Source organism: Stegodyphus dumicola, chromosome 8, assembly GCF_044657685.1.
Source record: "Stegodyphus dumicola isolate Sdum_Otavi_A_Nest chromosome 8, ASM4465768v1".
NCBI lineage: Eukaryota > Metazoa > Arthropoda > Arachnida > Araneae > Eresidae > Stegodyphus > Stegodyphus dumicola.
Window position 1 is genome coordinate 193,041,547 of NC_140775.1, and position 15,782 is coordinate 193,057,328.

The 15,782-nt window shown below is 33.1% G+C and overlaps 1 protein-coding gene across 4 annotated transcripts in view; it reads left to right on the plus strand.

Moving 5' to 3' along the window:
- Positions 1–6,957: 6,957 nt before the first annotated feature.
- The window catches only part of LOC118196986 (protein phosphatase 1 regulatory subunit 16A-like), a 166,441-nt gene continuing 157,616 nt past the window's right edge, over positions 6,958–15,782 (plus strand). For all 4 annotated transcript variants that reach the window (XM_085822864.1, XM_085822865.1, XM_085822866.1 and 1 more), the window contains exon 1: positions 6,958–7,199. The gene's annotated coding sequence lies outside the window, so the exon portion shown is untranslated. The remainder of the gene's footprint in view (positions 7,200–15,782) is intronic.

Sequence of the window (15,782 nt, forward strand, 5' to 3'; positions counted from 1 at the left end):
TATTTTTTAAAAACTACTCGTGTGATTTTAACGAAACTGGGCATTTTCGCATTATTTGAGACGTAGAAACGAAATAGGGAAAAAATATCAGTATGTCGTTTTGGAAAAAGTCCTCTTTCGGGTCAAAATACCTATGTTAGAACAATGTTATACAAAATCTAAAATATATTCAAGTCGCGCTTTCGGGACATGAAAAATGGAAGTTAAATTTTGTCAATCGGCTCAGTAGAACGGGAGAGTCTCGTGCTGCATTGCACCGAGATATAAAACAATTTTAATTAAAAATTCTACTAAAATAGGTAAACAAATACAAAAACGGTAATAATATTATACTGAGATATTATCTACAGAAAATAAGGTGCGTTATATAATCGTGGTTAATGCATTTTTTATAGCGGGGGGGTCACCGGTGACCCCCGAGGCGCTGTCCATTTTTGCTATTTATTATTTAAATTTTTGCGACCATTATAGTAACAAATCAATATAGTAGCAATGTCATTATTTAAAAATTTATCAGTATCGATATTCACTCTAATTATCTATTTTTACATTTGGTCGTGTCGCCGGTCACTGGTGCCCCCCCCCCAAGGCGCTGTAGACAAGTCGAGTGCCGGCCACCGGTGACCCCCCACGGCAGTCAACGTGTTAAAATCTATTCCTTCTCGAACTTTTGTTATGTTGTTTCTGAATAGCCTATTACTCTTTGAAGAAAGTTATCAACTTAATAAGGTTAATTAAATAAACAGTCGCAAAAGTAAATGCAAAAACAACACTAGAAATTTTATTTGTAGCTTAAGGACTGAAGAAAATATAAATTAAACCTAACAGTGTGTAATTTTCAAGTTTACGACACCGTCCATGCGAGACCATTCCTCCTACGTAAGAATTCTCTTTACTGATGAAGTTGTTTTCTTTGTAAATAGTGAAATTAGCAAGCAAACAAAGACACAACGGCAATTTGAATCCATCGTCGGCAGATCTCACTAAAATAGTTTGTTACGCCAGAAAATCATGGCTTGGAATTCCTTCCATTATTCATAGTGGCAATCTGTGTTCGTTTCTTAGATCGTCATCGCATGCTAGGTCACCAGAATCAACACATCAATAATCCATTTATGTCAAAATTCATAAATAACTATGTCCCTAAGACGTATTTAAAAAAATTATATGCCTCGTAAGGAAATTTCAGTTTAAATTCATACTTCACAACCCACCTTTTCCATTCGAAAATTTCGAATAGTATTCAGTGTGGCCGCCAAGCAGATGGCGGTCATAATTGCACGTACCATCCAACAAGTGCCTCTACTTACTCATTACCCACAGCTAACTTTAATTCCAGTTCCTGCACAGAAAATTCCAATCGCCATGCAAATTGCATTAATTAGAAACGAAATTGAAATAAAGACATGAATTATTAAGAAGTACTTATATTGCTTTTAAATCAGTAAATTAAGTAGCATACTACATTAATTTGAAAGATAAATTAAGGATTTTATATCTGAGTGGCAACACTTCTAATAATAATGATTAAATATGCTTAAAGAAAAGTCGGTACTTTTCCGTTTCGCCGGCGCAAATCTCGCCAAGTAGACTTCATTGGCGACAACATACAGTGTACCACATAAAATTGTTAACAAATGTTAGTTCTAAGAATTTTTTATTTTGAAGGCATAAACATTTTAATATGGTTTAAAATTTCGTAAAAAGGCAATAAATAAAGACAATAAATTTGTAAAAAGACATTAATTTAAGAATTTACTATGCTATCATGGTTCAACATCGTGATTCGCCGGTTCGTATCACATGACCCATGTGATCTCATCTCACGTAAACTACGCTACAAAAATATAATTCCCTCCGTAATTATCCGCATTAATTTCAAGTTAAATCTTAATTTGGAATACAAGTTTAAATGCAAGAATTATTTCAATTCGTACGAACAGCTTACTCAGAAATTATGTAAAATTGCAGTGCTTTACTTCGCTAGTGCATTCTCATTAGAATTTATGAATTTAACCCTTGATTTTGACTTTTCTACATTTTTGCTTTCGGGTGCCGTGTGATTGCATCCTAATTGACTTAATTACCGCGAATCGTCTTGTAGAGTCATTAGGTTAATTGGAAGCAGAAAAGATGAAAAATATGCAACCGCCTTCGCCAGGAATCGAACCATGGACCTCTGGAATACCGGCCCAGCGTGCTACCGTTACACCACGAAGGCACGCTAGGGAAGTGGGAGAAATACCTTATATACTCCCCTTTTTAAAGGGCGACTAGGGTTTTAGGAAACCTAGTCGCCAAATCCTGGGTGCGGAGAATCATCATCCACAACCCTTTTAGTTCGGGCGCCACTTGTAGAGTCATTAGGTTAATTGGAAGGAGAAATGATGAAAAATATGCAACCGCCTTCGTCGGGAATCGAACCATGACCTCTGGAATACCGGCCCAGCATGCTACCGTTACACCACGAAGGCACAGTAGGGAAGTGGGAGGAATACCTTATAATCTTAGGGCATAAAATTTAATTATCTTTGTAAGTATTCTATGTAATTGTATGCCAGTATTGAAAGAAACAATCAATCTGGTAAGAAATGGCTGCGACTTGTTTTGAAAATGAGGCGTAAATGGTTACCAGCGAAGATATTTCGTTTGGCATCAGTTGTACCATTATTGGCGACTTTATCTTTTGCGCCGGCAAAACGGAAAAGTACCGAAAAGGCTTTTGCTTGATACAGTGATAATACTTGCCACCCACTACGTAACAAATAATGTAAGTAATGTAATGTCGATTAAAAGAAAGAGAAGTCTCTGTTACAGATATAAACTATATTTGAAAATTTTGAATATATACTACATGTATGTTGAAATGTTATAGTGATTGTTAAAAGAATGCAGTTTCTTAAAGCAAATATGAAAGTGGCCAATTTTCGCGTATGTAAGATTCATTTATAGAATTGGATTTCTTGAGAGAAAAATGAGAAGACTGACTGATTTTATTTAGCTGGTTTTCGCAATCTCGTTATACAGAGGCTGTTCACACATTTTTTAGACGATGTATATTGTATTCACAAAACTAAATTACATAAAATGCTTGTGTTTTAAATGTTCTATTTGACATCCCTTATTCTGAACTATCTTTCGACACCGCAATTTCCAGGATAATAATGCCTTTTGAAGTGGCAGAAGAGGTATTCTATCCCATTCCTCACGAACAGCTTTCCAGAGTCCTTTTAGGCTTTTGGGATAACGTTTGGATAATGCAGTTTTTAAAAGTCCTAAAGCCCCAAAATCCATAGGTGACACATCGGGAGATTTAGTAGGGATATCAGTGAAGGGTTATGGCCTTGATACCAGTTTTTGTTACATTTCTTTTAGGAAATTTACAGTGGATTTTTATGTGTGACTGCTAGCTTTGTCCTGATGGAGTCTCTCAGACTGATGGCACTGTTGGTAAAGCGATGGTATTTCATTCAGAAAAATTGGCGATAAAATATGTTCCTGATAGTATTTGGAGTTAATCTTGACATTTTTTTGCACTCTCTTTATTTTTAACTTGCCATTATGAGAAAAACCAGCAACCATCATGAATCCCTTAGAAAAACTTTCTTTCGATTCTTTGAACCATGTACTTAAATTTGTTTCTCCCCTTTTATAATCATAAATGGCTCTTTTTTTGTTACAATCATTTAAATACACCCATGCTTCATCTATCGTGACAATTGTTTTCCATTTTTCTTTGGATAAGTGTTTCTCATATAGAATTCTGCAGCGTGTCCTGCGTTGAGCGATATGCTTTGGAAGAAGACTATGCACATTGCGTTTTTTCGCTTTCTTAAGATTTAAATCAACGTTTATCATTTTGTTTACAGTGGACACCGAGCATTTTAATGATTTTGCAACTGTACTTTGACTAGGGGGATTTTCTTTTAACATTCAACAACGTACCTTTGCAATAGTCGAAGATGTCCGTTTTTTCCTTGGATACTTGTTTGGAATTTTTGTCCCACTTGAGGCTCCAATTTGACGTTTTTTTCCTTTCTTGTTGATGATATTACCTATTGACGCTTTAGATATCACAAAACCATGACTCTCACATCGTTTTTGGATAACGGAGTATGCATATTTCTCTTCGGAAAGAGCGTAAATCTAGCTTTCGAACCACTGCTTTGTTAAATTCGCCATTTTGAATAAGAACAAAACTTTCAAGCCAGAGACGATAATTTTCAGTTTTAAAAACACACTACAATTGCAATTACTTCTTTTGCACCAAGCGATTTTTTATTACCGCTTACCAAAATCGTCTAAAAAATGTGCGAACAGCCTCTGTAGATGGTGGATTGAGTTGGACAACCATTAGCAGGATTGAAGGTAGCCATTCTCAAGCAGTAGTCTCTTGATTGCTATGGGTGTCTCGATTAATGGTGCTAAGCTAAAGGCACCAATTCCACCTTCGTTGTTTTCTTTTATTCTACGTGTTTAATTATTTCTTCTCAGAATGCTTCTGAATCTTCAAAATTTCTCTTTTAGAATCGCTGTCTTAGATTTTTCATTTTTCTTTTCTTAACGAGCTTCTATCTAGTTCCTAGTCCAAAGGGGCAATTTTCCTAGAAGGAGTACTAATTTCGTTTTGGCATTTTGCGTTCATTCACTACAAGCGTTGTTTCACTTTTTAAATTGTTGCAACCCAATATTATCGCCCTGTATTATATTTAAATAAATTAAATAATGGAGAATCTGCATAAATGTATGTATGTTTCTCGCATTGTGATAAACAACGGTGCCCAGAGCCATCCAATTTTGAATAACGTAATCCTCCTGCGAATACGGGCATCTGGAAGTCCAAACTTGAAATTTGGAACTTGTTTTATTATCGATTTCATATTTTGTAAAAATTTAACAAATTCTTGTTTAACAAACTCAAGGATTTCAAAGAGAGCCATGGCAACGTTGTACAGGAAAAAACATTTTTATCTCCAGCGCGCGGAACTGTGTATCGGAAATTCTAAAGGTTTGCTCATTTAAAAATTATTTTGCGATATAACTGTTGAACTGAATTTGGAACAGCTTGAGTATAGGACCCCATTGGCGATTTTTTGGCTTCGCCAAGCCATGGAAAAGCCGTTAAAATTGAAAACACAAGTTAGAAAGCACGTTTTAACCAGAAAAAAAATTTTAGAATATATGTTTAAACAGCAAATTTGAAGGTACATAAGTAAGTAGGGGCATATTTTAAAATATATTGGCAAGTTAAATTGTAAATTTATTATATTTTATTGCATATTGTAAAAGCAATTAAAATTTAAAATAGATGTTAGAATGCACATTTTAAATACAAATTTAGAATATATATTTAAACAGTGAAACTGAAAATAAATAAATAAATGGAGGCATATTTTTAGCAGTCATACTGAAAATACAAATTACAAGCTGTAAAATTAAAAATAGCAGCTCAGAATAAATGTTTAAATTAAAAATATGAAAATAGGAGTTAAGAATGCTTGTTTAAATTAAAAGTAAAGAAAAGTTTGAGAATACACAAATACATGGAGGCATATTTCAAGCAGCAATATTGAAAATGCAAGTTTTAAGTTATAAAACTTGAAACAGGAGTTCAGAATACATGTTTAAATTAAAAATAAAAGAAATGCTGGAAATTTAGTAAAGTTTACAAAATCATGGTAAATTTACAAAGAAATCCTATACTCTGCCCAATTTATGTCCCTTACAATTTCTAGAACTTTGTTGAATACATCAACATTTTGCTCCTTCGAAGAAAATGACACTTTCCATAAAACACGCGGGAATGCGACAGGGTTGCCTAAGTGGAGTACTCTAGAATTTACTGGGTTAGAAAAAGAACCATCCAAAAAGTGCGCCAAGCCAAAAATCGCCAATGGGGTCCTATACTCAAGCTGTACCCTGAATTTTCTGGTTTAAGTGCGAAGAACATGATATTTAATAAGTAAAGGTAACACACAAAATGTTTAAAAAAAAAAAAAAAAAAAAAAAAAAAAAAAAAAAAAAAACGCCCTTTTGGACGTTATTTAAAATCTGAAACCTTTCTTTTTTCTTTCTTTTTAATTAACCATTTTCTGGTTTTTGTATTTAAAGCAGCTGTTCTCAACCTTTTGACTAACGCATACCATCTAAACAAAAATTGAAAAACCCTTAGTACCACCATTAAATTTTACAGTGCTAATTTTTTTCTCAATAAAAATATTAAAAAAAGCATTTTGCCATTTGCACAACCTATTGGTATTAAATATGCATACATAAAAATATTAGATTGAAAATTGGTTACCATTCTAATTATCAAAATTTAAGTTATAATACTTTAATTCTAAAATTTAAGCATGCAATTTCTTTATGTCTGGTCTTATTTCACTTCATTTTAACCGTTAATGAGGATCCACTTTTAATTTTCTTCTGCATTTATTTTTCAAATATAACATGGTGGAAAATCCTTGTTCACAAAAATAGGTTCTGCCTAAAGGTGATAAAAATTTGATAGCTTTATTTGAGATGCCTTTAAATTCTTTTTTTCGGTTCAGCCAAAAGTTAACAAACGTTATTTTTTAAATCTTCAGTTAGGGTTAGATCATAGGAAATTTCTATCAAGTATTCTTTTTTTTTTTTTACGAGATTTTTTAATACCACTTATTTTGCACTTGCGTACCGCCAGTTGAGAATCGCTGATCTAGAGTATATGATTTTAATCAACTTGTCACGAATGATTAAAAAATCCTTTTTATTCATCCTTTGAAAATTTCTCGCAATTTCCTAGCAATTGTAATTTCGCGTCCATCGCTGCCCGAACAACTTTTTAGAGAAAAATATGTTTTCACGCTGCCTGTTCGCGCTGCTTCGTTTCTGCCAAATCCAGAAACATTGGCGAGAAAAAAGTTTTCTGCTATAGCAACCCTTGTAATGAATAAGCGTGCGAATTGAAGTTTTCCGCTAACAGGCAGATGGCGTTATGCGTCCCGTGCGGTGTTTCTGTACTGTTGGTAGCGTAGTGTTGACGTTTAGTTATGTTTGTTTTGCGTAATATTTCATGGTTTTAATTGGGAAAGAATCAATGAGAAGAGTGACAACACTATGTGTCAAGCGTCTCAATGAATAACTATCATTCACTGAAAGGCACTTCATTGATAAGCTTTCGTTTTTAAAATTTGTTCCAGAAACCGGCAACGCAGCAGGTGAGCTTCCTTTTTGTTCTTTCTCTTTGTAACTATTAAGAAAGAACATACTACAATTTTTCTCTTACACTCAGAATGATGTTATCCGAATTTTTATATTATTTATTTGTGAAAGAAATGGAAGAATTTTACACATTTGCGTTACAGTAAATGTTAAATACTTATCAAATATTTTGTGCAGTGTAAGAAATTGCTGAATACAATGAGAGAGTGTAATAAGTTTTTATAATATGTTATTTATTTATTTATTTTTTACTACATTGGGAGCATTGAACGTGATTTTAAGTTTAATATTTAATAATTTTTCGCTATATTTTTGGGGGAGGAATTTGAAAAGTGTAATTGCATAATAAAAATTTTAAAAAGAGTTCTTAAATCTTTTTCTTAATCATATTATTGCTTGTACATCTGAATAATTTAAATCGTTTACCAAAAAAGGGTTCTTAATTTGAAATGCTTTTTTTTCCACGTTTCATCGTTTGTCTTTAAAGTCATTATATTTAGTAATATTTGTAAATATATAATGATAAATATATGAATAAAATGAATGGAATTTGAAATGCAAAACGTAATAGTTGTTCTAAATATTTTATTATGTATTTGACAATTCAATCACATTTTTTGAAATGCATTTCATGTTCTTTCACCACCTCGTTATTAAAAATATTCTTTAATCAGGGGGGGGGGATTTACTTGGCATATTCCCAGTTGGAAAAACATATAAGGTTCACACGTACGGTTTCGCTAATAAAATCACTTGCTCTAGGGGTGGATTCAAGGTGTCTTCAAATTACAATCGAAAGAGGGCCAAAGGGGCTTTCAAATAACTAGTATATATATATATATATATATATATATATTATAAGTAAATATACCTTGTGTCTTAAAAGGAGGGGGCCTTTAAATTTCCAAGTCAGATGATTCCCCCTCCCCTATTTAGAAATTCGTTGCTGTTTTACTTATTTTCTAAAATGTTTAATAATTAAAAAAAAAATAAAATTTCTTTCGTTTCCTTTTAAATATGTTATCCCAAATGAAATCAATGTATTAGATTTGAAACCGTACTTATACGAAGATATTTTTTCTGTAATTCTAACTTAAATTTTATTCTTTTATTGACTAATATTGTTCACGTTATTTCTTTCAAACTAGTAACAGAATCTTTTCATTAAATTACAAAATTAAGTTGATATAGAGAAACAACATGTATATTATTTTTGTCTCGGTAATTTATATAAAGAATAAATCAAACAAGAGCTTTAAAAATAAAACTCAGAAAATGTGCCTACATGTAACCGAGAGATCGGAAGAAAAAGATCGTTGCGTGGGGTTTTGAGGTTACCTCCCCTCCATCAAATGTAAGGTAAGAAATAGATCTCGAAAAAAATTAACCTTGAAGATCGTATGTGCATCGACAGAAATAAAAGTAATCATAATCGTATAATAAAATTTTTATATTTTACAAATGCTGTTTCTTGTAAATTAATAGAATGAGTAATACAGAGGGTGTTTACGCATTTTTGTAACGATTTTGAATTTCTCCTTGAATTTAAATATTAATTTAAAAATACAAACGTGACTGGCATAAGGTTTAATTATCGTCTGCAACATTAAAAATATTCTTTTCTTTAAAATGTCGCTGAAACAATGGATCGAAGGCTGTATTTTTGCGCTGTCGGAAGAGATGCAATTCTAAAAAACGCGCCAAGCAGTGCGTGATTCTGCACTTTCTCCGAGAAATACTGTTATTTAGTTATTAAAAAAAATGAAAAGCATGGCTTTAATATTTCTACGCTTAAAATAAGTGACATAATTAATATGAAAGAAAAGAAAGAAACTTTAAAGTTTACATCTGACTAGGAAAAACGCAAAAATTGCATACCCAGCAAAGGTACGTACACCTCATAATAAATCTAAAGTCGCATCTCACGTTTTAAAGCAAAATCCAGCCCCCCCGCAAAGAGCTATTGCATAATCAGTAAATATCTCTATAACAATTGTGAACAAAATTAAAAAAAATTGATTTAAAGATAATCGAAACAAAAAAACACGATATTCATCGCCTAACGCCGAAACATGTTTCCCGGCGTAAGACTTAGTGCAGATTGCTGGAAGAAAATTATTTAGCAGGTGAAAAATAGAAATATATATTAATTGATGAGGCTTGTATATACTTATCTGACTGCAATAAAAAAAAGATCGGTTTACTACCGGAAAAGAGAAGAAAAAGACTTAATATGTTGGTTCAGAGAAAACAAGGAAAAATTTTCTAAAGATTTTATGGTTATTACTGGATTTTCTTATAACGCAAAACTTAATAAGTAGGAGGGGGAAAAAAAGTCAAAATTTATTCGGGTTACTATCAGAAATTATGTTTTAACACTTATTTTTAAAGCAGAAATTCTATCGCTATATCCAAACAATCTTCACCGCGTGGAGTTCCATCAGACAAGGCTCCAAGCTATACCTCTAAATATACTGTTTTATTTGGGGAGGGGGGAAATGAAATGAAACCGGAATTGAAGGTATTCCCTTTAAATGTATATCAGTCAAGTCCCGTCATGTGTCTTCTGCTATGGATTACCGTGCATTTGGACTTTTAAAACAAGCTCTTTACAAGCGGAATCCCAAACCATTGTATGGATTCTGGAAGATTGTGAGGGAAAAGTGGAAGAAAATCAACCTTGATGGTTTAAGAAAGGACTCTAAACCAAGGTGTAATATGATAGTACGGCAAAAGGGCTATCAGACTGAACATAGTATAAAATAAAATTCTAAGGTTTGTTTATATATAAATCTGATGGACAGAAGGCTAATCTTTGGAATATGGTAACAGGTAGTTTGGCGACAGTTTGGTAAGGCGATAAAGGTTACTAGCTAGGACTTTAGCAATAATCTGAGAAGTACACAGTTCGAATCGCAGATTATTTTGTCTCAGGCTTATTCACAAAGCCTACAGACCGTTTCTGCTGCTGTTTGCTCCGATTGGTTAAAACAGGAAACGTGGGGTTACAGAATCTAGCGCTTGGCGACTTTTGGTTCATCACCTTTACAATTTGCATCTGGCGTCGTGTACCAAAAAGTGTGCATAACCTACCGGAGAAACCGCAGCTCAGTGGTAACGAGCGCGGGAAAATTTCTCAGAATTCTAGGTCGCCGGTTCTATCCCTGCTCGTAGCCTTCAGACGGACTGCTCTAGACGGATTTATTTTCATTTTAACTTTATTGAACGACTTTGTCATTATTTGTCTTTTCGCCTTCGGGTGCGGTGTTAAAAATTAAACGCCTTTATTTTCTCTATTTTTGTTAATGTTAATTTTTCTTACTTTTATTTACTGGTTTGTACTCTTTGTAGTATGTACGAGTAGCAAGATTACGATCCAAGATGCCGAACAGAAATAGCGCATAATGGAATAAAATATAATTTTAGTTATACTTACTGATAATTTAGGTAAAAAGAATAGGTATCCGACGCCCTTAAATGTTTACTGAATGCTTTCATTTGATTAATTTTTTAATATTCCTTTATTTGTATAAATTAATGCGCTATGGAAATTTACACAACAGACTCTTTGTAACAGAAATGACGAAAAAAGTGCGTATGCTATCTCCATGTAAACACCTTTTTCTTGTAAAACAATTACGTACTTTTAAAAGTTTAAATTCAATTACGAATAAACTATTAATAAGATCAGTAGGTTATTTAAAATATATTCCACACAATTCCTCTAAGCTTTCATTCATAAACCAAAAAAAATATCGAATGAAATAAACGCTGTTTCCGTTTATTTGGCGTTAATTACCACGCCTACAGGGCGATCACTCGCCATTCCAAATATGACCGCCAAGCAGATGTTTCCTCCAATGAGAGCAGCCCGTAACGAAACGGTCTGTAGGCTTTGTGAATATGCTTGTCTCAGAGAAATGAGAGATCACGAGACATGTAATGTGACATTTTCCGGAAAATTCCAATCGGAATTTTAGCTAATAAGCACTTAGAAACAATTTCGCTGCTAAAGTGCAGAATCGCCCACTTATTTGTTTGGCGCTTTTTACAAGAGTAAGAAGAATTGGATTTTTGTGAATTTTCTTTGACTTTCTTAAGTGAAAATAGGTCGATGTGTACATGGATAAAGTCAAGAGTATGCGCAATGCCATTTTTGTGCAATTCTGGGATTTTTTTTAAGTGAAAATAGGTCTACGTGTACATGGATACTGTGTATATGCAATTCTTAAAAACGCGGCAAGCAGTGGGCGATTCTACACTTTCTCCCAATTTCGCACCTAATCTTCGTCATGATTTAGCACTTTTGTTCCATAAAAGTTCTAGCATAAGCCTAATTCGGCTAGCAGATTGTTGGAAAAAATGTTGAGGGGGAGGGAAAAAAAAAAAAAAAAAAGGAAACTAGCAGGTTGCCGTAGCAGGGTTGGTCGCCAAAAAATCGCCAAGTTACCGTAATCCGAAGTTTCGCCAGACAGTAAATAGTTTATGCGGTTTTATTACGTTAGTTATTCTTAAAACTTATTGTGTAAACTGTTACATGCAATATTCCTTAGGATAGCCTTTGAATGTTTTGCCATGGCAGTTATAACGATCATCCTCTTCATAAATTTATTTAATAAAATATGAATAGCTTCAAGAAAATTTGAAATTCAGAATGTGATAAAATGGTTTATTTTTCATTAACTATTCCAAATGGGAAATAAAATGTCTGAGAGAGACGAAAAGCAAAATATTTTGATATCGTTTTCTCAGCGGGGAGTGAGAACATGGCAGAAAAATTAGGGCAGTTGGTATTTTGCTAATGATTACTTTACGTAAGCAGCTCTACGGAGGTAGTGTTTACAAATTTTGCACAAGGTCGTTTGGTAATGAAATTAGAACTGGCAGTTTTAATGAATGATTGCAACAATCTTAAATTAAAAAGTAAATCTTGAGTTTTTATTAACTGTTTAGTTCAAAATTAAACCTGAAAAGAGAAGCTATATATTTGACTTGCTTAACTTCGTTTCTTAATGTGCTCATTACGGCTTTCTTATAATTAGCCCAAAGGGCGTTAGCCCAGAAGGGCTATTAATTTCCTTTCGGCAGTTTGCGTTATTACTTTATAAGTCTGAATCACTTTTCAAATTGTTGCTACCCAATATTATCGCCCTGTACTATATTTGAAGAAATTAAGTAATGAAGAATCTGCATAAATGTCTGTATGTTTCTAGCATTGTGATAAAACAACGGTACCTAGAGCCATCGAATTTTGAATGACGTAATCCTACTGCGAATATGGGCATCTGAAAGGCCGAAATTTGTTTTATTATCGATGTCATATTTTAAAATTATTTTGCGATATTGCTGTTGAACTGAATTTGATGGTTTATGTTCGAAGAACTTGATATTTAATAAATAAAGGTAACAGACAAAATGTTAAATAAGCGCCCCTTTGGACGTAATTTAAAATTTGAAACCTTTTAGATTTTCTTTTTCTTCTTCCTTCCTTTCTTTTTTTTTTTTTTTTCACCTTTCCAACCTTACAAAAGCCTCTCCTTCCTGATATAAGTTCCCTGTTGATATGAAATGATAGTAACAAAATTTACGAGGACTTAATCCCGGACTTCTAAAATCCGGGATCATTTACAGAATCTGGAACACATACTGGATCGAGAAATTGCCTTAAAATTCGGGACTATCCCGCTTGATGCAGGCTATTCGGAGAGCTAATCTTAACCGTAGAGGAAAGATTTTTACTTTTTATGATCTCAAGTACGTAATTTACGGTATTTGAATGAGCTAACGCAACCTTGATAACTAACACAGAAGATCCCTCGCTTCTTCTAAACGAGGCTTTAATGACCTACGAATAAGATAGAGAAGCAATTCACGAGCTTTGAAAATTAGCAAAATTTAATCTTTTGCGAAGTCACGCCATTTCAAATCAGCGCGAAAATAAGGTCAAATTTTAGTTATTTTTAAACTTTGGATTTGTTTTATTTGCGCTTTACGATTTGCAGTCAAGGTCATTAAAAAACAAAACAAATTTACCCACGAAAACAAGTTGTTTTCCCGCCAAATTCTAGTACTTTTTCACTGAGTGCTCTTTTCTTTGCCTTTAGTTGTAGTTTGGTTTATCTTCCCGTTACCTTGTCATGTGAAACTTGTTCCCGAGAATTGCATTTTCAAAATATTGCGAATGTGATTAAATATTTTCTGCCTCATATCTTTAGAGTGAAATTGTTCTTTTTCTCAGCATTCCAGAAACATGAAAGCATCTTTGACGGATTAAATCATCATTCTTCTATCTCTAACACAAAGTACAAACTTTCTAGTAAAGAATCTGTGTATTCATAGCTTAGTTTTTGCTTTTAACGCATTCTTAGTTTTCTTTAACATTACTATAAAATATTTTTGATCGATTAAATGTCGAAATCATTATTTTAGTGATCAATTTAAATTGTTTTAGCCCAAAAGGCACGTTAGTCGCAAATGGGATATTAAGTCTCGAAATGGCATTTTGCGTTGGATCACTATAAATGACTTATCACTTCTCAAATTGTTGCCACCAAATATTATCGCCCTGTATTATATTTAAAGAAGTTAAATAATGAAGAATCTGCAGGAATGTATGTATGTTTCTCGCATTGTGAAAAAGCAACGGTACTTAGTCATTAAATTTTGAACAACATAGTCTTCCACTCGAATATGGGCACCCGGAAGCCCGAAAATTGAATTTGTTTTGTTATCTATTTCGTATCTTCTAAAACTTTAACGAATTTTTGATTAACAGACTCAACGATTTCAAAGCGAGCAGTGAGAACACTGTATCAGAGGGGCGTGGGATTATCTTCAGCGCACGAGACTGTGTATCGAAATATGGAAAATTCTAAAGATATGCTGTTTTTAAATATTTTGTAATTTTGCTGTTGAATCGAATTTTATGTGGCGTACGCACCAAGAACATGACATTTAATGGTACTTTTCCGTTTTGCCAGCGCAAATCTCGCCAAGCAGACTTTGTTGGCGACAGTGTACACATAAAAAATTTTAACAAATGTTAGTTCTAAGATTCTTTATTTTGATATGGTTTGATTTTAATATGATTTAAAATTTTGCAAAAAGCCAATAAATTTGTAAAAAGACATTAATTTAAGAATTTAGTATGCTCTCATAATTCAACATCCTGATTCGCCGGTTCTTATCACGTTACCCCATTTGATTTCATCTCGCGTAAACTACGCTACAAAAATATAATTCTCTCTGTAATTATCTACATTAATTTCAAGTTAAATCTTAATATAGAATACAAATTTAAATGCAAGAATTATTTCAATTCGTACGAATAGCTTACGCAGAAATTATGTAAAACCGCAGTGCTTTACTTCGCTAGGGCATTCTCATTAGAATTTAATAATTTTACCCTTGACTTTGCCTTTTCTATATTTTCGCCTTCCGGTGAGCGGTGCGATTGCATCCTAATTGACTTAATTACTGCGAATGGTCTTAGGGCATAAAATTTAACTATTTTGTAAAAATTCTAGGTAATTGTATGCCAATATTGAAAGAAACAATCAATATGATAAGAAATGGCTGCGACTTGTTTTGAAAATGAAGCGTAAAAGATTACCAGCGAAGATATTCCGTCTGGCATCAGTTGTACCATTATTGGCGACTTTATCGTTTGCGCCGGCAAAACGGAAAAGTACCCATTTAATAAATAAAGTAAAAATACAAAATATTCATAATAAAAAGGCAGAAAAAAAGTTTTAAGCCATCTTAATAAGAAAACTGAACATTGTTATGACGAACTGAGAAAAGATGGAAAAAAACAGAAAAATGTATGTCAACACTTAACGGTGCATATGGAATTCTAAACGTATATTGCTATGCCGCTTTTAAAATTTTTGTAATTTTGCTGTTGTATTGTATATGGCGTAAGTGCGAAGAATTTAATGCTTGATAATAGTAAAGCTAAAAATACAGCAACAAAACAAAAAAAGGAGCTAGTAGAAGCGAATGTAACAGCAAACTGCTAGACTACGATCTCAGCGATAAAGTAAAAACCTTAAGGTACCTTTTTGGGTGACCGATAAAATTTAAAATGTTTCAGATTTGTTTTTAATTAATATTTTTTTCGGGATTATCTCTATCTCCTTTATACAGAGAACTATTTTCTGAAGAAAGGTATATGCGCCAACATCGCTTAGTAGCTAGCGTTAAATTAAATGTATTGTTCACATCTCATTTACTGTTTGCAACAGAGCAGATACGACTACTTTCTGGAACTTCAAAATACCCTTTTATTATATCTGTTAGAAAAGTGTTCTTATTTTCGAAATAAGTATAGAAAATATTTCTGTTACTTCGTTTGCCGAAATAACTAACCTAAGAGCGAGATTTATTTATGTTTAGAAGAATTTTACCGCAGTCGACATCAGCTAATGTCGAAATTGTTTCTTCGTTGGATGTATCAAGTTGGCTCGTCTATCTTTCTACAGAAAATTATTTGGCGCGTTTTGTCATATAACGGAGAAAGGTACTATTCGGTTTCGAGGGCCATAAAAAATCGCCAAACTATTGTTGATGCCAATGAT